The sequence below is a fragment of the Brienomyrus brachyistius genome, chromosome 8 (genome assembly GCF_023856365.1).
Source record: "Brienomyrus brachyistius isolate T26 chromosome 8, BBRACH_0.4, whole genome shotgun sequence".
NCBI classification, from domain to species: Eukaryota; Metazoa; Chordata; class Actinopteri; order Osteoglossiformes; family Mormyridae; genus Brienomyrus; species Brienomyrus brachyistius.
In genome coordinates this window covers 7,821,280-7,848,726 of record NC_064540.1, presented here as the reverse complement: position 1 = coordinate 7,848,726, position 27,447 = coordinate 7,821,280, and the positions used below count along the sequence as shown (strand labels likewise).

The 27,447-nt window shown below is 39.5% G+C and overlaps 1 pseudogene; it reads left to right on the top strand.

Moving 5' to 3' along the window:
- Positions 1–27,447, top strand: part of LOC125747751 (myosin heavy chain, fast skeletal muscle-like) — a 33,629-nt pseudogene that overhangs the window by 246 nt on the left and 5,936 nt on the right.

The window sequence follows — 27,447 nt, the reverse complement described above, 5'->3', positions numbered from 1 at the left end:
AGGATAATTCATGCAAGATTATTAACCTTTTCATTTTAAAATGTCTTATTTGAATTATGGTCATGGTAATCACTACCAGTTTTGCACATAAAGCAATTAATGGATTGAATTTTGTTTGAAAGGTCTTTTTTGAGACTTTCCCTACATCTTGGAACAAATCTCTGTGTTTTCTTAAACCAGACCATTACAGTTAAAGAAGATGACATTCACCCCATGAACCCTCCAAAGTACGATAAAATTGAGGACATGGCCATGATGACCCACCTCAATGAGCCCGCTGTGCTGTACAACCTCAAAGAGCGTTACGCAGCCTGGATGATCTATGTACGTTTCACTTTTAAATCGGTTTGATGCTTCCTATCCTGTAAAAAAGTACATGTGTGAATAAATGTTTATTTTCTGTATTGCAGACATACTCTGGGCTGTTCTGTGTGACTGTAAACCCCTACAAGTGGCTCCCAGTGTACGATGCTATTGTTGTGGCCGGCTACAGGGGCAAGAAGAGAATTGAAGCTCCTCCCCACATCTTCTCCATCTCTGACAATGCCTATCAGTTCATGCTCACAGGTGTGAATAAACCAAAATGCAGATTTGATTCATGAATCTGGCATTTTACTTCTCCAAAATTTCCAGTTATGTAGTATTTATATTGTAGGGTGTACTATTGACTGAGAATTGTAAAACAATACATTTCCTTATCATTCATCTTCCAGATCGAGAGAACCAGTCAGTCTTGATTACGTAAGTATCTGATTGCAAAATAGAGATCTAAATAACCAATGGTTAAATCTGACGAGAAAACTAAACAGATTATAAGTTATATATGCATGTCCTACATTAGAGTCTTTTTCCCATACTCACCCATAGTGGAGAATCCGGTGCAGGAAAGACTGTGAACACCAAACGTGTCATCCAGTATTTTGCCACAGTCGCCATTTCAGGGCAGAAGAAAGCAGAACCTGTTCATGGAAAAATGCAGGTAAGAGAGAAAAGCAAGGACTATGAATAAGGAACATACATACAGAAGCAAGAGTCTCAATGCTCCAGTGTCTCCTGTAGGGTTCCCTTGAAGATCAAATCATTGCAGCGAACCCTCTGCTGGAGGCTTATGGTAATGCCAAGACTGTGAGGAATGACAACTCCTCTCGTTTTGTAAGTTTATCTAACTTTACGTCAAATATTACTCCCAAAAGTAGTTGCAAATGTTACTGTGTTTTAATATTCTAATACTTCCACTATATTATAGGGTAAATTCATCAGAATCCATTTTGGGCAAACAGGAAAACTGGCTTCTGCTGATATTGAAACTTGTAAGTTCTCATCTCCCAAACTACTTACTTTAAGATTGATGGAAAAATAATAAATGTAACCTATTGCAAACTTCTCATGACAGATTTGCTGGAAAAGTCAAGAGTAACTTTCCAACTGTCAGCTGAGAGAAGCTACCACATCTTCTATCAACTTATGACAGGCCACAAACCAGAGCTGCTTGGTATGTACCCAGTGTCTGGGGTGAACTGGGGTTTTGTACCTGCAGTTTGCATCTGTGAATGTTTTCTTCACCTTTACAGAGGCACTTCTGATCACCACCAATCCATACGACTACCCCATGATCAGTCAAGGGGAGATTGTGGTGAAAAGTATCAATGATGTTGAAGAATTTATAGCTACAGATGTGAGTAAATGATTCATGAATTATCATGTTCTTTTAATCATAGTTTTACAACAGAAATTTGTCTTAGCATTCTGTAAATTATAAATAATGTTTTTCTTTTGAATCACACAGACTGCCATTGACATCTTGGGCTTCAGTGCTGAGGAGAAAATGGGCATCTACAAACTGACTGGAGCAGTGATGCATCATGGGAACATGAAGTTCAAGCAGAAGCAGAGAGAGGAGCAGGCAGAACCTGATGGCACTGAGGGTAACTGATATGATAACCTCAACCACAAAATAATTTACCCAGAGTTATAGGTCATTAACCAAAGATATTGTTCGTATTTCAGTGGCTGATAAAATCGCCTACCTCATGGGCCTGAACTCAGCTGACATGCTGAAGGCTCTGTGCTACCCCAGAGTGAAGGTCGGGAATGAGTTTGTGACCAAGGGGCAGACTGTACCTCAGGTGAATTATATACATTTATAATGGTTTCTTGTGCAGTAACACAGAAAATATAAGGTTACATCTCATGTTGTTATGTAAGTGTGCAAATGCAGCGGTTTTCTACATTAAGGAATTTTAAAAACTGTTGAAAGGTTTAAGTGACATGCTGAAGGGTTAAGAAAAATATATTTTTTCATTTTGCATCAGGTGAACAATGCTGTTAGCGCCCTCTGCAAATCAGTTTATGAGAAAATGTTCTTATGGATGGTGGTGCGTATCAATGAGATGTTGGACACAAAGCAGCCAAGACAATTCTTCATTGGTGTGCTGGACATCGCCGGCTTTGAAATCTTTGATGTGAGTCAATGTTCCCAATGCCAGTAAATCTTGTTTGAAATATATCATTTCCATCTGGATGAGACATTAAAAGTTTACTCCTCAACATCAGTTCAACAGCTTGGAGCAGCTGTGTATCAACTTTACCAATGAGAAACTGCAACAGTTCTTCAACCATCACATGTTTGTGCTGGAACAAGAGGAGTACAAGAAAGAGGGGATTGAGTGGGAGTTCATTGACTTTGGTATGGACTTGGCTGCCTGCATTGAGCTTATTGAGAAGGTATGTGACATGAACATTGCTCTATATGAATAGATTCTTCCTTCATTGTCATTTTTAAAAATTCTGCTCATTTGTACTTATTGTTTTATTTTTTTTTGTTTTCAACAGCCAATGGGCATCTTCTCCATCCTTGAAGAGGAGTGCATGTTCCCCAAGGCTACAGACACCAGCTTCAAGAACAAGCTGTATGACCAGCATCTGGGCAAATGTAACGCATTCCAGAAGCCCAAGCCTGCCAAAGGCAAGGCTGAGGCCCACTTCTCCCTGGTGCACTATGCTGGCACTGTGGATTACAACATCAGCGGCTGGCTGGACAAGAACAAGGACCCACTGAATGACTCTGTTGTGCAACTCTACCAGAAGTCATCTGTCAAACTGCTGGTTCACCTCTATGCATCACATTCTTCATCTGACGGTATTTACAATTTTAGACCTTTGTGTATATCCCATGACAAAAAAGAGAGTGCTTTAATCAGGAAGACTAATAATGGCATATTACTATATGCTCACAAATACATTAGAGAGTGATGTAAAGACAATTAATTTCTAAACAGATGCTAGCGGTGGCAAAAAGGGAGGCAAGAAGAAGGGTGGCTCCTTCCAGACTGTGTCTGCTCTGTTCAGGGTACAGTGGATATTTTAATCAGTTACCCTCTGCAATATCTATATATGGCTTCATCTTACGTCAATGACACACATCCTTTCATCTCACAGGAGAACCTGGGCAAACTGATGACCAACCTGAGGAGCACTCACCCTCACTTTGTGCGCTGCCTGATTCCAAACGAATCAAAGACACCAGGTTTGACCAGCACTGCACATTACATCAAATGCTTAAACATCCATATTAAAGGAGTTTCACTAGGTTTATTCAGATTTTATGCATAATGCCTTTACTTTCATTTGTCCTCTAGGTCTGATGGAGAACTTCCTGGTTATCCATCAGCTGAGGTGTAACGGTGTGCTGGAGGGTATCAGGATCTGCAGAAAGGGTTTCCCCAGCAGAATCCTCTATGGTGACTTCAAGCAGAGGTCACTTTACACATTTCTCTTTCATGGATTACTCTATCAATAGTACTTTTCATAAACGGAATATATATACAGGAACATAACTTAAAAGTCGGATATATGATTTTAAATGCTTTTAAATTTTAAATATGTTTTTAAATGTATTTTACCTCAGATACAAAGTACTGAATGCCAGTGTGATTCCGGAAGGACAGTTCATTGACAACAAGAAGGCTTCAGAGAAGCTCTTGGGTTCAATTGATGTGGACCACACTCAGTACAAGTTTGGCCACACCAAGGTAAAAGGCTGGAGATATAATCTGTGTCATAATATTTGTGACACACATCACACTGCTATTTACCTAATATCAACTACATCTGTTGCCAGGTGTTCTTCAAAGCCGGTCTGCTGGGGCAGCTAGAGGAGATGCGAGATGACAAACTGGCCACTCTGGTCACCATGACTCAGGCACTGTGCCGTGGGTTCCTCATGAGACGGGAGTTTGTGAAGATGATGGAGAGGAGGTGAATATCAGAATTTTACTTAAAATATATCCTTTAATTTAATGACATTTCACTTCAGTTTTTGTCAACAGGAAACACTGGTTTGTTATTATTCAGTTGAGTATTTTGTCAGTTAGTTTGTAAGTTTTACCTAAAATGCTAACTATTGCTATTCATATTGATTAGCTGGTTGGTTGATTAATAACTGTTGTGTTTTTCCTTAAAACAGGGAGTCTATTTTTACCATCCAATACAACATCCGCTCATTCATGAATGTGAAACACTGGCCATGGATGAAGTTGTACTTCAAGATCAAGCCACTCCTGAAGAGCGCAGAAACTGAGAAGGAAATGGCCAACATGAAGGAAGAGTTTGAGAAGACCAAAGAAGAACTGGCAAAAGCACTGGCTAAGAAGAAGGAGCTGGAGGAGAAAATGGTTTCTCTTCTACAGGAGAAGAATGACCTGCAGTTACAAGTGCAGTCAGTACGTAAATCATCTGATTTTGTGATAGAGATATGAAAATACTCTAACCATAATGACTGGTAAAAATTGTTTAGTAAAGAGTAATTTTGATCTTACAACTTGAAAAAATGGCAAATTTGTTTTACATTAAGGAAACTGAAAATGGCTGTACGTAAACAATGTTTACTAAAAGGCAAGGCAAGAGTGAACATCATGATATAAATACCACATGTTACTGTTGCAACTTCGGTGATTTATTTTCCAGGAAACTGAAAATCTCACAGATGCAGAGGAAAGGTGTGAGGGTCTCATCAAAAGCAAAATCCAACTTGAAGCAAAACTCAAAGAGACAAATGAGAGGCTGGAGGATGAGGAGGAAATCAATGCTGAGTTGACTGCCAAGAAGAGGAAACTGGAGGATGAGTGCTCTGAGCTGAAGAAAGACATTGATGACTTGGAGCTGACCTTGGCTAAAGTGGAGAAGGAGAAACATGCCACAGAAAACAAGGTTAATGTCAAATCATTAAAAAAATGACACATTTGACTATTTCCTTAACTCTTTGTAACCAAATATGGAATGCTTTCCCCTCAGGTTAAAAACCTGACTGAAGAGATGGCCACTCAGGATGAGAGTATTGCCAAGTTGACCAAGGAGAAGAAAGCCCTCCAGGAGGCACATCAGCAGACCCTGGATGATCTTCAAGCAGAAGAAGACAAAGTCAACACTTTGACAAAAGCCAAGACCAAGCTTGAACAACAAGTTGATGATGTAAGGAAATCATTAAGTGTTTTATGCCTCTCAATACAAAAAAAAAATGTGTTTCAGATCAATATCTTGATTTTATATGCAGCTTGAAGGCTCTCTGGAACAAGAGAAGAAACTACGCATGGATCTTGAGAGAGCCAAGAGAAAGCTTGAGGGAGACCTGAAACTTGCCCAGGAATCTATAATGGACCTGGAGAATGACAAGCAGCAGTCAGAGGAAAAGCTGAAGAAGTATGACTATTGTTAAAATAAAACAGCAAAAAAATCTTAAGTCCCTAGTTTACTCCCAAGTTTAAAACTGATACTGAATATTGAGTATGTGTGATTGATATCCGCAGGAAGGACTTTGAGACTAGCCAGCTTCTGAGCAAAATTGAGGATGAACAGTCGCTGGGTGCTCAGCTTCAAAAGAAGATTAAAGAGCTCCAGGTAAGAACTTGACACTTCAAATGAACAATGTGGAGCAATCTAGTACTATGGCTTACACACTCTCATGCATTTTAGGCTCGTATTGAGGAGCTAGAGGAGGAAATTGAGGCTGAACGTGCTGCCAGGGCCAAGGTTGAGAAGCAGAGGGCTGATTTGTCCAGGGAACTTGAGGAGATCAGTGAGAGGCTTGAGGAAGCTGGTGGTGCGACCTCTGCTCAGATCGAGATGAACAAAAAACGTGAGGCTGAGTTCCAGAAGCTGCGCCGTGATCTTGAAGAGTCCACCCTGCAACATGAGGCTACAGCTGCTGCCCTCCGTAAGAAGCAGGCTGACACCGTGGCAGAGCTGGGAGAACAAATCGACAACCTTCAACGTGTCAAGCAGAAGCTGGAGAAGGAGAAGAGTGAATACAAAATGGAAATCGATGACCTGAGCAGCAACATGGAGGCTGTTGCAAAATCAAAGGTACGAGGAAAAAAGATGCTTGAGGCATTTAAAGATAATTTGAGGACATTCTCCATTTATAAAACAATCATTTCTGACAGGCAAACCTGGAGAAAATGTGCCGCACTCTTGAAGATCAACTAAGTGAACTCAAGTCAAGGAATGATGAAAACGTTCGTCACCTAAATGACTTGAGTGCACAGAAAGCAAGACTCCAGACAGAGAATGGTTAGTAAAATACAGACTACTTTTAAGAAATAAATACCACAAAAGTGAAACATAAGTACTATGCTGTTTTTGTTCATTTAGGTGAACTTGGTCGTCAACTTGAGGAAAAAGAAGCTCTTGTTTCCCAGCTGACTAGAGGTAAACAGGCCTACACACAGCAGATTGAGGAGCTCAAGAGGCATGTTGAGGAGGAAGTCAAGGTAACTAGAATTACAATTCTAGAGTTTACAAATAAAGGATTCATCTTTTCATATTAACTCTGAGAAAAATGAAACGGGGTAACAACAACAATAAGACTGTTTAATACTGATTTAATACTAATAGAATCACATTGTTTTATTTCTAGGCCAAGAACGCCCTGGCCCATGCTGTGCAATCAGCCCGCCATGACTGTGACCTCCTCAGAGAGCAATATGAGGAGGAGCAGGAGGCCAAGGCTGAACTGCAGCGTGCAATGTCCAAGGCCAACAGTGAGGTGGCTCAGTGGAGGACCAAATATGAGACTGATGCCATCCAGCGTACTGAGGAGCTCGAGGAGGCCAAGTAACTACACTGATTCTACATCTTCACTTAACTCCATTAATTTAAACCATTTCAGTGAAACAAAAATTTCACTCTCCACAGGAAAAAGCTTGCTCAGCGTCTACAGGATGCAGAGGAATCTATTGAGGCCATCAATGCCAAATGTGCTTCTCTGGAAAAGACCAAACAGAGACTACAGGGTGAGGTGGAGGACCTCATGATCGATGTAGAGAGGGCAAACTCTTTGGCTGCTAATCTGGATAAGAAGCAAAGAAACTTTGACAAGGTAAACAAACACATCGAGAGAATTCCCTGCCAGTTTGCCAGCATAGACAAGAAGGAGAAATTTACTTCTAATGCTAACTATCTGCCTTCAACTTAATTTTGTGTTCAATATTTTCTAGATCCTGGCAGAATGGAAACAGAAGTATGAGGAAAGTCAAGCAGAGCTGGAAGGGGCTCAGAAAGAGGCTCGTTCTCTCAGCACTGAACTGTTCAAGATGAAGAACTCCTATGAGGAAACTCTGGACCACCTGGAGACCATGAAGAGAGAGAACAAGAACCTGCAGCGTATGTCCACAGACTGATCCTGATAGATTATAACATTAATTATACTCCCTTATTGAATCTCAGATTGAAGATGAAGTCATAATTTTTAAATCAAATACATTTCTAACCAGCATGAAACAGAATCATGATGTTCTATTTTAAAACGTATTTGATTAATCTTCAGAGGAGATCTCAGACCTGACTGAACAAATTGGTGAGACTGGAAAGACCATTCATGAGCTGGAGAAGGCCAAGAAGACAGTGGAGGCAGAAAAGTCAGAAATTCAGACTGCTCTAGAGGAAGCTGAGGTAATCACACCGTAAAGGTGGGGGGAAGTTACAACCATTCCTTATCCAAGGTTTTAGCTACACTAACATGAAGACTATTCCATACTCTAACTACACGCTGCGTAAAGAAGTGCTTTCTCAGTAGTACCATAAAATAACAAAAATGCTGGGGTACATGAGGTATTACATGTATTTTTCATCATTTACCTTCACAGGGCACACTGGAGCATGAGGAGTCCAAGATCCTACGTATCCAGCTGGAGCTGAACCAGGTCAAGGGTGAAATTGACAGGAAGCTGGCTGAGAAAGATGAGGAGATGGAGCAGATTAAGAGGAACAGCCAGAGAATCATTGATTCCATGCAGAGCACTTTGGATGCAGAAGTCAGGAGCAGAAATGATGCTCTGAGGGTCAAGAAGAAGATGGAGGGAGACCTCAATGAAATGGAGATTCAGCTCAGCCATGCCAACCGTCAGGCTGCTGAGGCCCAGAAACAACTGAGAAATGTCCAGGGACAGCTTAAGGTATGTATACAGTTATCCTGACAATAAAAGGGAAGAGTGTATCTCTCAATAAGAAGATAATGGAAGTCATGTTATTCTGCAGGATGCCCAACTGCACCTTGATGAAGCAGTCAGGGGACAGGAGGACATGAAGGAGCAGGTTGCCATGGTGGAGCGCAGGAACATTCTGATGCTGGCTGAGATTGAGGAGCTGAGGGCTGCTCTGGAGCAGACAGAGAGAGGTCGCAAAGTGGCCGAGCAGGAGCTGGTCGATGCCAGTGAGCGTGTTGGACTGCTGCACTCCCAGGTATGTTGAATATATCAAACGTTATGTATGATCGCCCTGGAGACATTGCTGCAATTATTTGCATTTGTATTAATATTAAAAATAAATCATTGTCTTTCAGAACACCAGCCTGATTAACACCAAGAAGAAGCTTGATACTGATCTAGTTCAGGTCCAGGGTGAAGTGGATGATGCCATTCAGGAAGCCAGAAATGCAGAGGAGAAGGCCAAGAAGGCCATTACTGACGTGAGTAATCATAATCTGCATAATTCTGAAACATTTTTCTATAGCAGAACCCAAAACGATCCAATTCCTACCACAGTGTATTCAATGGCATCGAGTATTGCTTATGTACTTCTCAATAAGACTAATAAAATCTAAGATCAGAGATACCACAACATTGTGGACCAATGTAGAGCATACCATGAACACATTTTAGGCAGCCATGATGGCAGAGGAGCTGAAGAAGGAGCAGGACACCAGTGCTCACCTGGAGAGGATGAAGAAGAACCTCGAGGTCACAGTGAAGGACCTGCAGCACCGTCTGGATGAGGCTGAGAGCCTGGCCATGAAGGGTGGAAAGAAACAGCTCCAGAAACTGGAAGCCAGGGTGAGCAATACAACTGATATACTGTGTTTATGAGAAGGCTACTAACCTCTTATTATTTGGTAACTTTAAAGTGACACTGAAATGGATGGATTGGCATTTGTAAATTTTTTGTAGTTGTATATTTCACATTGTTAGCATACAATTGCTTTACCACATGAGAAGTATTTGATAAATCCACAGGAAAAAAAATCTGAGTTTTTACATTTAAGGTACGCGAGCTGGAATCTGAGGTTGAAGCTGAACAGAGACGTGGAGCCGATGCTATTAAAGGTGTCCGGAAATACGAGAGGAGGGTCAAGGAGCTTACCTACCAGGTAGATTTTTGCAAATATCTATATAGACACACGAAACATACACTGAAGGCTACTGGTATCTAACAATCCATACTTGTTACAGACTGAGGAGGACAAGAAGAATGTGACCAGACTGCAGGATCTGGTGGACAAGCTGCAGCTGAAAGTGAAGGCCTACAAGAGACAGGCTGAGGAGGCTGTGAGTATCATTTTCTGTAATCTGTGCACATATCTCATAACTTTAGCATTTCAGAGTTGTTAAATTACACTGTAAAATGAAAAATGACAGATCATTTTCATATTCATCCCCTGCTTATCAGTCAAGTAAAGGGTGACTTACATGTACAACAAATTCATGTAAGATAATTTCAGGATTATGGATGTGACATTTAGACTCATAATGGCATAACAAAATGCCGTAGAGTATGGACAAGCTTAGTGTCAATCTGCATATATTTCTATTTTATCTCTTGGGGTGAATATAGACAAATCCCCAAAATTCATTTATTAATTCACATTATAAATACATAGAATTTTGTCATCATTATTTAATGTTTCATCAAAGAAACAGACTTTTATGAAAGACTACAAATTTTCTACAGACATCTGAGTCACCAGGGAAAAATTGCCGTTTTGGATCTGACATTTTTGTTATGGATTTCACCAGTCTTCTGCAGACTATAGAAACCACATGCTTGCATGGTTAAGTTTTATATGAAACGATTGAAATACTAATTATGAAAAAAATTATGAGAGGAGACATATACACATATGTACATTTTAATGATTAGCTTAAATAACTACCACCTTTGTCTGATTATGACACTAATACTACACATATACAATATACACCATAAAACTTTTTGTAATCTCTCAGTAGTAGCCTGTTGCATTTAGAGCGCATGGTCTGACAATGATTCAGCATGACTCTCATGGTTTGCTCTTTGACTTCTGTACAGGAGGAGCAGGCCAACACTCACCTGTCCAGGTTCAGGAAGGTGCAGCATGAGATGGAGGAAGCCCAGGAGCGTGCCGACATCGCTGAGTCTCAGGTCAACAAGCTGAGAGCCAAGAGCCGCGAAGCTGGAAAGGTATTTGACAGTTCAACATCACGGTTACATTTATATTTATTTTTGAAAAAGAAAAATAATAAGACAATATTTGATTAGGTTACATAAACTTTATTGATCCCATGGGAAGCAAGACTCATTTTACAGAATTGGGATTTTTAAATTACACTTAAACATAAACATGTGGTGGCTCCAAGATTAGGGCTCTGTTCCAGCAATTGGAAGGTTGCCAGTTCAAATCCCATGAATGCCAGGAATGATTCTACTTTGTTGGGCTCTTGAGCAAGGCCCTTAACCTTGAAATGCTTCATCCTGGGTATGAGATTAACCTACACAGAGCCCTGCAAACAGGCCCACCAACTTTCAGGGAAAACTTGGGGGTTGGTGGCAGGATTGGCTCTCTGTTTGCCAGAAAAAAACTTCAGCACATGTTCCTTACCTCTCTCTCTAAAACATAACCCAATGATTAGCCAAACTGCTAAAATATGTGTGCCTTATTGTATTTCAAGGATAGGGTATTTTAATTTAATCTGTTTTCCTCTGTTTTAAAGGGCAAGGATGACGCAGAATAAGGAACATCATTTGAAACACAGTTGCAAGTTATCATAAAATATGAACTTGTGAAATGTCTGCATATACGTTTACTAAATAAAGTTTGTTCATTTGAGTACTCCATTGTCTGTTTTTCATGCCTTTAAACCATACAAAATAAATTATGTACAAAAAGCATGTTTGGAACATTAACTGTGCAGATGGAATGAGAAAACAAATTACCATTGTATATGTTTCACTTGCATTACGTGCAACCCCATTTCCAAAAAAGTTGGAATGCTGTGTAAAATGTAAATAAAAACAGAATACGATTATTTTCAAATAATATAAAACCATATATAATTGAAAATAGAACAAAGACAACATATAAAATGTTGAAACAGAGTTTTGTGAAATATATATATTCAATTTGAATTTGATGCCAGCACTCAGTCCACGGGATACATTTCCCAGAAATTTTCTGTGGACTTTACGAGTTGGAACGATCAAGAAATCAAGACGCTCGCCAATTTTATCACGCAACCTTTAATTTTAATTTAATACCGCTGGTATATATTTACTGGTCGCATAATATATTTTACAGCTGTAATATAACATTTCCATGCGCCAATTTTCTAACCTCTTTAAATTTTAATAGCAATAATTACCAGAACCATCTTACGGACAATAACAAATTTTAAATTATCTCCTTTTTTACTGCATCTGAAAAACTGAAGTGAAGGTCCGGCTTCAAGGTTCCCATAGTTACTGACTCACCTCCATTTCAGTCCAGGGAAGCTGCCAAACCTAAATACCCTTTTTATCGCTAACCTAACAACCTAAAAACCGTTACATCAACCCATTTAATGCGAATTCAGTCATCCAAATTTCTGAGAACAACACTTGACTAAATACTTTTTAAATTTAAAGCAGAATACTGTCTGAGGGTTTTTCGATATTGTCGACAAGATAATTACTTGCTTTTTTAAAAACTGTAGACGCATCCCTACAGACCGTTAACAGGGTATCACCGGGTCGGCTTTCTCGGGTTTAAACTATTCCCAGTCAAAGAGCGCCATCTACTGATTATTAAACGTATCAAGGAAGAACGCGACAGACGAATTCAAAGCCCGCCAAAAAGACTACCGTTTAGAAAAACCCAAATATTTTAAGTACTTCATATTTTTATTAAGCTACAGTATTGCTAATATTATCCCATACGCCACCACGTACAGAAGAAGCAGTTGACATTTAAGGTAATTACTAGAAACGGGTATTTTTTGCCTTCGTGTGAGAGAACAAAATATTTTTTTCACATAAATAGCTGAACAATGTTTTATCAGACTCAAGCTCCAGCAAAAATCTTACGGCAAACCTATATTATAAAACCTAATAAACCTATATTATTAAACCTCATAAAATTAAAATTAGCTGCATTAAAACCGTTTAGTTACTTTGCAAGCCCTATAGACTATTTACTTAATAAAACTGTTACATACATGTACGCGAGTGTACATACTTGTCTCGTATTGAAAATCTCACTCCAGCCAGCTGACCAGTTGGCAACCCTGGAATATGAAATAATATCCTAATAGTTATCGAATGGCACTAAAGTACTAGGCTATGTGGCTATTTTTCTAATTTAATTGCATTGCATTACAAAGCAGACTTAAGTAAAATATCCCTCCCTTTAGTGTTGCCACTTTCAATGGAATGTCGCTAAATGACGCTAGATGACGCACCAATCAGCGAATTGGTTGCATTCTGTCTAGTGTCAAACGGTGTCAGCTCTTTACATTAGTGATGGGAATTCTGGCTCTTTTCAGAGAGCCGGCTCTTATGGCTCGGCTCACTTAAAGAGCCGGCTCTTTCGGCTCCCAAGTGGCTCTTCAGATTTTATTTGGTGCTTAAATGAATTTATTACCAAAAATAATGTAAAATTATTGGTGAAATGAATTACTATGGTTGGAAATCACGTGCAATCATTTTAGCCAATTCCTCATCAATTGTTTTCTTTTTTTACTGGAGTCATAGCTTTTTGCACAAACTGTCTCATAGAGCTCTAGGTTGTAGGTCTAGGTGGTTGTGGTACTGTACTGGATGACGGTGTAGACACTGACAAACTGGCACTTTCAACAGTTGCAGTAGACAAACTGTGACTTTCATTAGTAGCAGGTTCACTTGCTTCCATTTTTTCTTCCCACTGCACTGATGGATGTACAGTTCTCAGGTGCCAATGCAGGTTATTTGTAGAGCCTGTTCGATATGAGATTTTAACCTTGCACGCTCTTCACTCTGCCTTTGTATTATCAATGTAATTGAAATGTATCCAAATTTCACTCCGTTTCCTGCAGTCACTCATTTTGTCGTGTGCGTCTCCTTCCCTCCTGTTTCTCTGTCTGTGCCTGCGATTGCTGTATTTGTCTGTTCGACTTCACGCAGCAGTTTGCAGCGCTGGCTTAAAGCAATGCATTCTGGTCCCAACGCAATGCATCACGGTTAAATTTGTTTTGTCCGACTTCAGCGGCGCTGCAAAACGTCACCACCCGTGACCATGTCACATGGTACAAAAACCTCACTAGAGCAAGGTGACATGAAAGTTAAAGCCCAAGTTGAACGCACCCTATAGCACCGCTCCTCCCCGTCCTGCTCAGAGCAGACACGCATCGTGTGGTTGACCAATCCGTGCGGCTTGAAAAAAAAATAGAGAAATATAAAAAGCGGCTCTGACTCCGGCTCACAGGCAGGAGCCGGCTCCGATCGTTCACTTCAAAGGGCCAGCTCCGAGAGCCGTTTCGTTCGCGACCGACACATCACTACTTTACATGTTTGCTTCTCTTCTAATTTCTATGCTCCATTTTTTACCATTCCAGGTCAGTGGCGACCCTATATCAGGTATAGGTCTAAATGACCTCTGATAAAATGCGTAGCGACATATGCAATTTACGCCAATCAATGCATATCGCACAGATCTGATTGGATGCGCCAGTGAATTTCAACGTCTGTGGTTTGGCTTTTTTGATTGGTTAAATGTTCACTAATTTTGCGCTAAGCAGACCGCAGACCTTTGATATGGGTTAATTTTAGGAGTGGGGCTGGGAAATGGATCAGCGCATATATGAGGTTGTTGGTTTCAAAATGCTTACATTTCCAACTCTGCTGCGCAACCCTCTAAGAAGTTGCCGCGACCCAAATTTGGGTCGCGACCCACGGGTTGAGACTCACTGCTGTATATTCTCACAGCCGGATTCCCAAGTTGTTCTCATTTACATTTTTTCTGTTTCTTTAGTCAGAGACTGAAAATTGCTGCCCTGCCGCGATGTCTGATAAATCCACCATATACTGTACATAATTTAAAGACAAAGGCTGTGCTGTGATTTCGGCTATATTTACATGCCAAATGATCACTCACAGAGAAAGTTAGAAGCTACATGATATTCTTTTATTTTTATCTCACACAGCGCACGGCTTCCATCTGGCTAACAAATTGCAAAAAAGATACAGTATTTCGTATAACGGTGACGGTCAAAACTACGGAAGTGTATTACATACATCGGGGGAAAAATAATTTCTGCTTTTCCTAATTAATGACAGTCATCTTGTTTTTCCTAGTATTTTTTAATCAATGACATAACCTTTCTGTTTTTCCATGATGCAAGATCTGTGTAGTTTAACCCGCTTTTATTTCTATCTTAGTTTGACACGTTGGGAAATATTTATGTTTTTGAAGAATACTCCCCACAAGCAGGAATAACGGAGAAATACTTTTATTACCAGGAAAGCTCATTAAAACTGGATACTAATAAGCTACCAGTTCCTCCCCCGGACCCCAGCTATCACCCAACAGAAACAGCACTAATGACTAAAAAGTAACATCCACCGTCAACACCGCAAACTAAAACTCCACAGCCCGTGGTACAGCACACAAAATCCCTTAGAAAGGGAATATGTCACCCTCAGCTTCAATCCGGAGGAGAATCAGCATAGCACCCAGACTTTACAAAAGAAAAACATATAATACATAAACAGATAAAAGACACGCAAATATCCATCCATCCATTTTCCAAACCGCTTATCCTACTGGGTCGTGGGAGGTCCGGACCCTATCCCGGAAGCAATGGGCACTAGGCAGGGAACAACCCAGGATGGGGGGCCAGCCCATCGCAGGGCACATTCACACACCATTCACTCACACGCATGCACTCCTATTGGCAATTTAGCAACTCCAATTAGCCTCAGCATGTTTTTGGACTGTGGGGGGAAACCGGAGTACCCGGAGGAAACCCCATGACGACATGGGGAGAACATGCAAACTCCGCACACATGTGACCCAGGCGGAGACTCGAACCCGGGTCCCAGAGGCAACAGTGCTAACCACTGCACCATCATGCCGTCCCCACACGCAAATATATGTATCTTAAATTTAACCGTCTAACGATGAGACCCAGATGCGAAGCGTACGTTGAAAGTCTATACTGAAGCCCTACAAAGGAAAAGAGCAGAGGCAAAAGGCAAGTACAACTCTCTGGTCCCTCTTTATCTAAGGGAAGCGGTCAGCCCTCCCCACCTACTGTAGCAGGCGAACAACTCTCCTACTCGACCGGCCACACAAAGCTGCGAACGCCACCCTGCCCTCTGGTGCCCCCACCGCACATCAAAATCATGCCACATACTGTAGGAATAACAGCCTCCCCTTTAGTATTCACCACCCCCTTTATACACTTCTCCTCCTTCTCCAACGCAGTGTATAATAAAGTATAATAAGTCCTTAAACACTACGACCTACTCCCTTTCTCACTATAGTATTATCATTAGTAATTTTATGCAGGCACCTCAACACTTTGGGTTGGCTTTGGCGCAAAGTCAATTCCGACCTGCTTGACATTGCAGTGATTCATCAGTGATCAGTTGAAACAGTATGGCGTGCTTCGCAGAAATAATCTTGACGATGTCACTTACCCTCACCTACTAATGTCAGATTATCTAGACGTTTTGAGATAAAAGAAGAGGAATGTCCTGAAATGAGTTGAGGCCATGTATTCAGTAATTTGTATGTCAATATTAAAACGATGTATACTTGTTCAAAATTGCACATCAGTAGCATTCAGTTAGTTAATTGAGCGCTATATTTTCTAAAATAATGTATTCGAGAACGGTACTATAACAATTCCTCATGAACTACTGTCTACACTTCGTTAAAACGAGTGAAAACTGCCTTCTACTGGCGGCACATTGCAAGACATTTAAGGTGGAACCGAAATCGCGAATAAGTAGCTGGTGAATATAGGAGCCAACGTCAGCCTCGTAAATTGGCAACACTACCTTTCTAATTCTAATGCTGCTAGTCAGATTTTACTGTACATCAAGTGCTAGTATACACAAAGGCAGTTGCACCTAAGCTGATAACATAGACAAAACCCAGAGAAAAAGGGAAACAATAAAATAATGAGAATAGTAATAATCATCCAATTGCCTTTTTCTTCTAAATTAAGATAAAGGTTAATTTGAATTTTAAAACATTTTAGTTGATGACTACTCAGATATTTAAAAAAAAAAAAATCTGTACTAAACAGTCACTCGTGCTCTGTAGCTTAACAACACTTACAGCTATAACTGATCCTGGTCCAGAATTTGACAGCTGTTGTCCTGCCAAGCCTCTTGAGTAAAAAGTTAAGGTAGGGATTGGCTTCCTAAAAGACAAAATACAAAGATGTTTGTATATATTTTATATAAATAACCCATGTATAAAACCATGTATAAAACAGGTATAAATATCCTCACTTTTGTAGAACTGTAGAATTTAGTATAATTGCATCTAAGAGTTCTAAAATGCAATAAACAATAAGTATATTCTAGAATAAATAAATCAATGTTATATAAAAAAAAAAATCAAAACATCATTACTTGCCCCCGCAACCCTGACCAGGATAAGCAGTTAGAAGATGGCTGGCTGGCTGGCTGGATGGATGGATGGATGGATGGATGGATAAACACTTGCTTTGTGTAAAGTTCAATTTGGACTCAGCCTGTCTTCATATATATGAAAAACCTAATGCAACTCTGCTTCTTACAGTCACATATAGGTTTTAGCCTCAAGTCCATTTCAGTGAGATGGAAGGTTGACTTTGACATCAACCCTTCGCAATAAACCTTAAAGCGCAATGTGACAAATAGCAGTACCCTTAAAACAGAGCTGAGCAAGCATCTATTTTTGTATTTTCTCCTAATAAGAACATACTGAAACAGCAAGGATATCAAATGTTACATTTTATTGAACATATAAGCCCATTCTCTTATGTGTGACCACCTCAGAATGCCCGTCTGCATTTTCTAGTATCGTCTTTCAACTGGAAGACAGTAAGCATCTTGACAATGCCATTTAAATTCCATAATGTTATTATTAAACTAGAAGAGAACAGATGTGAATGAGGTACTTAGGCTCTTTGTTTATATTAAACACAGACTACTATGCAGTATATGGTGGATGTTAACTATACCTGAAATAAATAAGGAAAACACTATAAAACAATGAAATTGTGTGATGGTAAGTATTTATTTGGTTTTAAATATATGTCTGGAAATAAGCTGGCCACTAACATATAGCATATCTACAAATAACTTTAAATGATGAAGTTTAGACTACTCAAATTGCTTATAAACAACAGACCAAAAATACCTGCTATGAAATGATGATATTAGCCACCTAGGGCAGTCCTCCGTTTCACAAATTAAATGGAAATCAGCCATTCAATTCTTGCCCAGGTTGTCACTTTAATGTTATTTTGAATGAGCTGATTATCCTGAGATTTTTTATAAAACACATTTCAACTGCCTGGATTAAACTGGAGCTCTACACCATCTGGGTTCAGAAAATACCGACTGTCACCCCTGATGTGTCTTATTTATAAAAGGGGAAAGACAAGCAGGCGTGCTGCAACAGTACACCAGTGGCATCTGTGAGCTTCCCCACAGCCACTCCACACCTCCATTTAGTGCCAGTTTCCATTACAAAGATGGACTGGTCTCCAAATGCTGCTGTGACATTGTCTGACCTTGCGTACTGTATACTGCTAAATATATTCAGTCAAGTACCCTGTGAACATAAAAATACCACACTTTCATTATGATAAAGGCTTATAGCAAACACAAAGCCTTTATTATTTTTTTTATTTCTTTCCCTTATTGGCATTAAAGACATCATTGTTAAAAAAAATAAATAAATAGTTTTTTGGGGACAAAAGCAATAGAACGGTACAGACTAGCTCCAAAACATTCATTTTTGAGAGATACAAAGCTTTTACAGCAGCTGGCCGTCCATGTAGTACTGCTTAGATGTTTGACCAAACATGTAAAAAGTATTACAAAGTACTTGGCACCACACATCATCACAGCAGTTACACAGCAAATGGTATCATCAAGCTTTCCCCAATCCATTCAAGGTTTAAAATAAGAAAATAAGAGATAAGTTATGATTAGTAGGATGGAAAACTCCAGTTAACTAAGCAATACCCAAGAATTATTGGCGTTAAAATAATTTTCTTGTGGGCAAGCGAGTAAAATGTATCAGGGTAGGGGGCAAAATGCATGTCCAAATAGAGCGGGGTCTTTTCTGCTGAGCAACAACAAATGTTTCTATAAAAGCTGCAGCTCCAGACTCCTTGAAGGACTGTAAGACATCCAGTGAAGGTGAGTGAGTCTTAATATCATTTGGCAATGGACTTCATATTTAAAGCCCTAGTTTGATGGCTATAAGATGTGTTTCTTAAAAAGTACATTTCAATAAGTTATAAACTATACAAAGTAATATTTAGGAATTCATTTTAAAATGAAAAACATTTATATTAACGAATTATTTTTGTAATGACAATGCACTATCAATTCTGATAATTTTATTGACATTTTAATTTTATTGCTTTGCAATTACTTAAAAGGTCTGTAGATTATAGACTAATTAATCACAGTGAATTTCTCCATATACTTGACACTTCTCTTCCAGCATTTCCAGCACCATCCAAAGGTTGCCATCCACTGCCATTCTCTCTCGGCATCAGATCAGGTAAAGAACTTTTGCATGTTGGAAATCCACAAATTCACAAAGACAAGCTGCTTTCCTAATGCAGAGACAAAGAAAGAGTGGTGTGATAATACCTAAGCTGATGATAGCATGATACCACCCATCTTCTAGCTACTTATCCTGGCAGGTTAGCAGGGGAGCCTATCCCAGGAAGCAAAGGGTAAAAGGGATGTCAGTCCATCTCAGGGCACATACCTACACATTTAATCATACACTACATGTAATTTAGAGACAGGAGTTCAACACTCAACCCTAGAGCGTTGATGCAACAGTGGAACCCACTAGGCACCATACGCTGTACCTCTACTTACTTCTGGTAAATTTTTACAAAAATCGCCATTTCTGACAAAAATAATTAATGTCCTTTGGGCTGAAAGAAATACTTGTCAATAGTTACCAAAACCCTTGTGAACACGAATTCTGTAATTTCTTTGATTAGTAGCGGTTCACTTTTGTAGTTATCCCATTGTATTTAAATTCTCTCCTTGACAATAACCCAGCCATCTGACCAGTTTCTGTGTACCAGTTCATTTCTGATGCAAAGTTATTTCACGGAGCATGGAAAGTGCGTCGCCACAACACACAAAATCATGTTCTATTTGAATGAAACACAGCAGAGTACACTTTTTTTACAATGAAGAAACCATTTAAAGAAAGCATTTCCGAGCTAATATGGATCAAAAATCATTATACTAAATCAAGTCTAAATCAGGTGATGGACTTTGAATTAAGACTTTAATTAAATAAAGTGTAATATATGCTTTATATTGAAGAAGTAACAAATTAGATAAATTATTTCTAATCCCTCAGTGAATCATCATCATGGGTGATGGGGAAATGGAGTGTTTTGGTCCAGCGGCCATTTTTCTTCGGAAACCCGAGAAAGAGAGGATTGAGGCCCAGAACAAACCCTTTGATGCCAAAACGGCCTATTTTGTGGCTGAACCAAAGGAGATGTACCTCAAAGGGGTTCTTCAAAGTAGAGAGGGGGGCAAAGCCACTGTGAAGACTTTGTGTGGCCAAGTAAGTGCAACTGTGTACCTAACAGATTACTTATAGACAATTAGTACAAATTATTAAGCATTTAATTTTAAAATGTCTTATTTGAATTATGGTCATGGTAATCACTACCAGTTTTGCACGTAAAGCAATTAATGTGTTCAATTTTATTTGAAAGGTCTTTTTTGTGACTTTGCCTACATCTCTGGATATATCTCTGTGTCTTCTTAAAACAGACAATTACAGTTAAGGAGGATGACATTCACCCCATGAACCCACCAAAGTATGATAAAATTGAGGACATGGCCATGATGACCCACCTCAGTGAGCCCACTGTGCTATACAACCTCAAAGAGCGTTACGCAGCCTGGATGATCTACGTAGGTTTTTCCATTAAATCTGTTTTATGTGTCCTTTCATATAAAGAAGTACATGTATGAATAAATGTTTACTTGCTGTATTGCAGACATACTCCGGGCTGTTCTGTGTCACTGTGAACCCCTACAAGTGGCTCCCAGTGTACGATTCTGTTGTTGTAACTGCCTACAGGGGCAAGAAAAGAGTTGAAGCTCCTCCCCATATCTTCTCCATCTCTGACAATGCCTATCAGTTCATGCTAACTGGTAAAGAAAACGTAAAATGATAATAATCTTTATAATTATGCTTTTCAAATGACTTTAGGACAAAATCCCTTGTGCTTTTCCATAAAAATAGAATTAATCTTAATACCGAAAATTAACTAAATGAATGCCCAATTTTTCCTTGCAGACCGTGAAAACCAGTCAATTCTGATTACGTATGTATTAATATTTTTACACACAAATTATACAAAATTAAATCAAAATAAGCACTATAATAGGGACATTTTCTAATAGTAAAACCGAAACAATATTAAGGAATGAAATATCACGATTCATTACATTTACAGCAAAATTCAAAATGGCAAATTCAAAGTAAATATAGACAAACAGATGTGAACTCTCTGTCTTTCCTCAGTGGAGAATCCGGTGCAGGAAAGACTGTAAACACCAAACGTGTCATCCAGTATTTTGCGACAATCGCAGTTTCTGGACAAAAGAAATCAGAGCCTGTTTCTGGAAAAATGCAGGTCAGAGAGAATAATAATGATGCTGAATAAGTAACAAACGCATAACAACATTGGACCCTGAATGCTCTAATGTCTCCCACAGGGATCCCTGGAAGATCAAATCATTGCAGCGAACCCTCTGCTGGAGGCTTATGGTAATGCCAAGACTGTGAGGAATGACAACTCCTCTCGTTTTGTAAGTTTTCAGATTTATCTTAGCTAAATAGTCACAGAATTAGCTACAAAATTAGTGTCTTAATATTCTAATACTTATTGTATTACAGGGAAAATTCATCAGAATCCATTTTGGGCAAACAGGAAAACTGGCTTCTGCTGATATTGAAACTTGTAAGTTCTCACTTCCCAAACTATTTATTTTAAAATTCATCACAAAATGATTAATTAACATAAATTAAACTCCTAATGACAGATTTGCTGGAAAAGTCAAGAGTCACTTTCCAGCTGTCAGCTGAGAGAAGCTACCACATCTTCTATCAACTTATGACAGGCCACAAACCAGAGCTGCTTGGTATGTACCCAGTGTCTGGGGTAAACTGGGGTTTTGTACCTGCAGATTACATCTGTGAATGTTTTCTTCACCTTTACAGAGGCACTTCTGATCACCACCAATCCATACGACTACCCTATGATCAGTCAAGGGGAGATTGTGGTGAAAAGTATCAATGATGTTGAAGAATTTATAGCCACAGATGTAAGTAAATGATTAATGAAACATCATGTTCTTTTAATCACAGTATTAAAAGAGCAATCTGTCTTAGCAGTCTTGAAATTATAAATCATGTTTCTGTTCTGAATCACGCAGACTGCCATTGATATCTTGGGCTTCAGTGCTGAGGAGAAAATGGGCATCTACAAACTGACTGGAGCAGTGATGCATCATGGGAACATGAAGTTCAAGCAGAAGCAGAGAGAGGAGCAGGCAGAACCTGATGGCACTGAGGGTAAATGATATGATAACCTCAACCACAAAATAATTATAGTTATAGATATATTAATAAGTTATAGATCATTAAGCAAACATATTGTTCGTATTTCAGTGGCCGATAAAATCGCCTACCTCATGGGCCTGAACTCAGCTGACATGCTGAAGGCTCTGTGCTACCCCAGAGTAAAGGTCGGGAATGAGTTTGTGACCAAGGGGCAGACTGTACCTCAGGTGAATTTGTAATGTATTATAAAGAATACCATTTTGTGAAATTTCTTTTTATTTTGGAACGTTTCTGAACTTAAGTAAAACAAAACAGAAATTATAAGGTTATATATTATATTGTAACGCAAGTGTACAAATATTCAACATGCAAGTATTGCACATTACTTAATGGTAAGTGAAAAATTAAAGAATTCTGAGAAAAGTTTTTTTCCCCCCAAAATAATTAGGTGAACAATGCTGTTAGCGCCCTCTGCAAATCAGTCTATGAGAAAATGTTTTTATGGATGGTGGTGCGTATCAATGAGATGTTGGACACCAAGCAGCCAAGACAGTTCTTCATTGGTGTGCTGGACATCGCTGGATTTGAAATCTTTGATGTGAGTTGATATTCCCAATGCCATTAAATATTGTTTAAAAAATGTAATTTTCCTCATATGATGAGACATTAAATGTATTTACTCTCAAAATCAGTTCAACAGTCTGGAACAGCTGTGTATCAACTTTACCAATGAGAAACTGCAACAGTTCTTCAACCATCACATGTTTGTGCTGGAACAAGAGGAGTACAAGAAAGAGGGGATTGAGTGGGAGTTCATTGACTTTGGTATGGACTTGGCTGCCTGCATTGAGCTTATTGAGAAGGTATGTGACATAAACATTGTTCTTTGTGAATAGATTCCTCCCTTATCTCATCATTAGGTATCAATAATCTGTTGTGTCTCCAACAGCCAATGGGCATCTTCTCCATCCTTGAAGAGGAGTGCATGTTCCCCAAGGCTACAGACACCAGCTTCAAAAACAAACTGTATGACCAGCATCTGGGCAAATGTAACGCATTCCAGAAGCCCAAGCCTGCCAAAGGCAAGGCTGAGGCCCACTTCTCCCTGGTGCACTATGCTGGCACTGTGGATTACAACATCAGCGGCTGGCTGGACAAGAACAAGGATCCTCTGAATGACTCTGTAGTGCAACTCTACCAGAAGTCATCTGTTAAACTGTTGGTTCACCTCTATGCAACTCATGCTTCAACAGAAGGTATTTATAGTTTCTGATACACTTTATAGGAAAAAGTATTGGGATATACTTCTTAATCGTTGTATTAAGGTGCTACAGTCAGACCCATTGCCACAGGTGTATGAAATCAAGGACCAAGCCATGCAGTCAGGTTTACAAATGTTTTTGGAAAAAAATGGATCTTTCTGATGAGCTTATTGAATTTAAGGGTGGTACTGTCATTAGATGGCAGCTTTGCAATAAGTCCGTTTGTGAAATTTCGTCCCTGCTAGATATTCCATGGTTTACTGTAAGTGGTATTTTTGCAAAGTTGAGGTGTTTAGGAACAACAGAAACTCAGCAACAAAGTGACAGACTACATAATGTAATGGAGTGTGGTAAAACTTGCCAACGTTCAGTTGAGTCAATAACTGCAGAGTTCCAAACTGCCTCTGGCATTAACCCCAGCACAAACATTATGCCGGGAGCTTCATGAAATGGGCTTTCATGGCCAAGCAGCTGCATGTAAGTCTCACATCACCAAGCACAGTGCCAAGTGTCGGAAGGAGTGGCGTAAAGTATGGTGCCATGGGACCTTGGAGCAGTGGAAGCATGTTCTGTGGAGTGACAAAATCATGCTTCTTGTCTGGCAGTCTGGGTTTGGTGGATGCCAGGAGAATGTTACCTGCATGACTGTATTGTGCCAACAGTAAAGTTTGGAGGAGGGATAATGGTAGAAGTTTTTTTCAGGGGTTGGGCTAGGCCCCTTAGCTCCAGTGATGGGTCCTTTTAATGCTTTAGCATACCCAGACATTTGGGACAATTCCATGGTTCCAACTTTGTAGGAACAGTTTGGGGAATGCCCTTTTCTGTTCCAGCATGAGTGTGCCCCAGGTCACAAAAAAAGATCTATAAAGACATGGTTGGTTGAGTTTGGTGTGGAAAACGTTGACTGGCCTGCACAGATCCCTGACCTTTGGCTCATCAAACACTTCTGTGATGAACTAGATATTGCGAGCCAGATCTTCACGTCCGACGTCAGTGCCTGACCTCACAAATGTTTTTTGGATGAATGGACAAAAATTCTCAGAGACACACTCCAAAATCAAGTGCAAAGTCATCCAAAAGGAGTGGCTGTTGTTATCCCTGTGTGCGGAACCAGTCCATATTGATGCCTGTGGATTTAGCATGAGATGTCGTAAAATTTCCTATAAGCGTAATGGCCAGGTGTTTCAATACTTTTGTCCATAAAGTGTAAGTGTATGTATGTGTACTGTAGGGAGGATGCAGATGCTAACATCAAAAAGACTAGAAATGGCACATCTGTATATAAACAAAATACATTGGTGTATGATGTAAAGACAATTAATTTCTAAACAGATGCTAGCGGTGGCAAAAAGGGAGGCAAGAAGAAGGGTGGCTCCTTCCAGACTGTGTCTGCTCTGTTCAGGGTACAGTACATATTGTAATCAGTCACTGTCCACAATATCTATATATGCCTCCATCTTATGTGAATCACACACATCCTTTCATCCTGCAGGAGAACCTGGGCAAGCTGATGACCAACCTGAGAAGCACTCACCCTCACTTTGTGCGCTGCTTGATTCCAAATGAATCAAAGACACCAGGTTTGACCAGCACTGCACATTACATCAACTGTGTAAACATCAATGTTAAAAGAGCTTCACTAGGTTCATTCAGATTTTATGTATAATTCCTTTATTTTAATTTGTCCTCTAGGTCTGATGGAGAACTTCCTGGTTATCCATCAGCTGAGGTGTAACGGTGTGCTGGAAGGTATCAGGATCTGCAGAAAGGGTTTCCCCAGCAGAATCCTCTATGGTGACTTCAAGCAGAGGTCATTCCACACACTTTTCTTTCATGGATTATTATATAAAGAGAATAGCTTTTCTAATTAAATGTCATTGGTAAATAGATGTATAACTAATAACAGTTAAACATAAATCACAGATACAAAGTCCTGAATGCCAGTGTGATTCCGGAAGGACAGTTCATTGATAACAAGAAGGCTTCAGAGAAGCTCTTGGGTTCAATTGATGTCGACCACACTCAGTACAAGTTTGGCCACACCAAGGTAAAAGGCTGGAGATATAATCTGTGTCGTGTTATTTGTGACAGACATTACAGGACTCATAATCCTGTTATTTACCTAATATCTACTGCATCTGTAACCAGGTGTTCTTCAAAGCTGGTCTGCTGGGGCAGCTAGAGGAGATGCGAGATGACAAACTGGCCACTTTAGTCACCATGACTCAGGCCCTGTGCCGTGGTTACCTCATGCGAAGGGAATTTGTCAAGATGATGGAAAGAAGGTACATCAGTGATACAATAAAATAATTTGTGTTTCTTGAGATGTAGAATAATCTCACGAATAGGTTCTAAGACAGTCAACATGTACTTTTGCACTGATGTGAGGAAATATAAAAGCACCTTGTTACTAAATTCCTTAAAAACTGGGATCTTGTATGTACATCTATCATTTTTCAAACTATGCATTACGCTCCACAACAAAATGAAATTACGCCAACAAATCAGCCTAACAATAACAAAATATGCCACTATTTTTGAGAGTCACTGTGGAGTTAATTTGGATACCATGCACAATTTAAATTAATCCATTGCTTAATCCAAATTAATCTACTGATTTCCAAATTCTAATAAACTGCATAATTTTATTCTGACAGAGAGTCTATTTTTACCATCCAATACAACATCCGCTCATTCATGAATGTGAAACACTGGCCATGGATGAAGCTGTACTTCAAGATCAAGCCACTCCTGAAGAGCGCAGAAACTGAGAAGGAAATGGCCAACATGAAGGAGGAGTTTGAGAAGACCAAAAACGAGCTGACGAAAGCACTGGCCAAGAAGAAGGAGCTGGAGGAGAAAATGGTTTCCCTGCTGCAGGAGAAGAATGACCTGCAGTTACAAGTGCAGTCAGTACGTAAATCATCTGATTAAGTAACAGAGATATTCAAATACTGAAATAACCATTTATTAAAGCTTGTAAGGACTTAATGAAGAGTCATTTTGACTCTTTTTTCAAAAGTCATTTTGATCTTGCAGCTTGAAAAATTACTTGAATTTTATTTATACTTAGGAAACTGAAAATCTCACAGACGCAGAGGAAAGGTGTGAGGGTCTCATCAAAAGTAAAATCCAGCTTGAAGCAAAACTCAAAGAGACAAATGAGAGGCTGGAGGATGAGGAGGAAATCAATGCTGAGTTGACTGCCAAGAAGAGGAAACTGGAGGATGAGTGCTCTGAGCTGAAGAAGGACATTGATGACTTGGAGCTGACCTTGGCTAAAGTGGAGAAGGAGAAACATGCCACAGAAAACAAGGTTAATGTCAAATCATTAAAAAAATGACACATTTGACTATTTCCTTAACTCTTTGTAACCAAGTATGGAATGCTTTCCTCTCAGGTTAAAAACCTGACTGAAGAGATGGCCACTCAGGATGAGAGCATTGCCAAGTTGACCAAGGAGAAGAAAGCCCTCCAAGAGGCACATCAGCAGACCCTAGACGATCTCCAAGCAGAAGAAGACAAAGTCAACACTCTGACCAAAGCCAAGACCAAGCTTGAACAACAAGTGGATGATGTAATTATGATCAGCTGATCATCAGTGCTTCAATTCTCACATATATACATGCCAAAAATGAATAACATGAGCTGTTTGAATCATGATATTCTACTATCGAAGTCATGGTCATATTTGGTAAAATATGAATTTGCTTTTTAAATCTCTTTTGTTGAGACTTCACTTTTATGGTAGATTCACTGAAGCACTGGAAGATTCCAGTGAAAGCTTCTCCAATTTTGATTTAATGCTTCTAATGTCACACATAAACAAAATATGCCGAAAGTTTGTTAAAGGCA